General features: G+C 46.2%; 1 protein-coding gene across 1 annotated transcript in view; it reads right to left on the minus strand.

Moving 5' to 3' along the window:
• FLT1 (fms related receptor tyrosine kinase 1) overlaps nucleotides 1-1,379 on the minus strand; it is a 178,965-nt gene that overhangs the window by 13,631 nt on the left and 163,955 nt on the right. The window lies entirely within an intron of this gene.

The raw sequence follows: 1,379 nt of genomic DNA on the forward strand, positions 1-1,379 counted from the left end.
AAAAAAAAAAAAAAAAAAAAAAAAAGAAAGAAAGAAAGAAAGAAAAAAAGAAAGAAAAATACCATGTGCATGCATGCCCAAAATCCCAAGAGGAGAATGGAGAAGAGATTGTGGCATGGCCATTTCCTCTGGGTGATGATTTCTCACTTTCTGTCAAGTTGTGTCTCTCTGGCAAGCACACACAGTCTAATAGCAAAAATCTCCCCAAACAAAACCAAACCTACAAGGTGAGATTCTAGATATTAGAACATTTCTCATACTACCAGAGAGAGCAAATCTTGTTCTGGGATTCTAATGTCAGCAGGTTCCTCTGTGATTCCCCTCTTAACGCCTTTAAAGGTGTAAAGATATTGGGCTCCTCTCTTAGTTATGTCTACACAGAGTAGAGGTCTATACCTACCTGTCTCTCTGTGAAACACATGCCATACCGGAGGTCTGTACACACTCTGGACTAGGCATTTATTCTCTTTGCTATCTTCAAGGGATATTTACTCTAAGTGATCTCTTCTCTCAGAAGATCGTCTGGACCGGAGCAGACTAGGAGTCAGATCAAATTCTGAGGAAGGGGGGTTGGAGGGTGGCACAGTGGCAAATCTTGATGCCCTGCAAGGCTGACTTACACGGGGAAGTTCCAGATTCACATCTGGAGACTTCCCTGAGTGCACTGGGCACTTGCATGCTCATGCTCCGGGGACAGCTGAGACGGAGGTGAGACTGCAGTGTCAGTACCCTGTTGGGGGTGCTCTCTCTCTCTCTGTCTCACTCATGAGACAAAGGAATAAACTTTAAAACAAAATGGCAAAAAAAAAAATCAGAGTAGGCTTGGTCTTTGGAACTGGGTCAGACCCAGTCTATTAGCATGGCATGGACAGAGACCTCATCTCTACCTCTCACCTGCCAGGTCCCAGCAGATAAATACTCAACAGATAGCTGTGGAGGAGTCAGACTGGTCTCTGGGAGGAGAGAGCTCTGCTCCTTGCTCTCCCCGTGAATTCTCCAGCATGCTACAGACACATCATAGGCCTGACTTAGAGTGCTGAGAGCTGGGTGTTCTGGGGAGGAGGCCGAGGAACTCGGGTACTCATCCTACCTCTGCCACTTCTGAGACAGTGCCTTCAGGTTTCACCAGGAGCTCTAAATATCTTTAAGTAGATTCCTAGTTTGTCTCAAAGCATATGAGGTAGTGAGCAAAGACAGCAAGGAAACAGGTAGATTAAGAAAGAAGGATAAGGGACCAGCAGGTGACATGGTGGTTGAGGTGCTGGACACTCCCACATGGTTGACCATGGTTCGAGTCCTAGACCTCGTGGCTTGCTTTCTCACTTTCCATCCTCTCTCTCTCTCTCTCTCTCTCTCTCTCTCTCTCTTTGTGTGTGTGT

Source organism: Tupaia chinensis, unplaced genomic scaffold (assembly GCF_000334495.1).
Source record: "Tupaia chinensis unplaced genomic scaffold, TupChi_1.0 Scaffold144045_1, whole genome shotgun sequence".
NCBI classification, from domain to species: domain Eukaryota; kingdom Metazoa; phylum Chordata; class Mammalia; order Scandentia; family Tupaiidae; genus Tupaia; species Tupaia belangeri.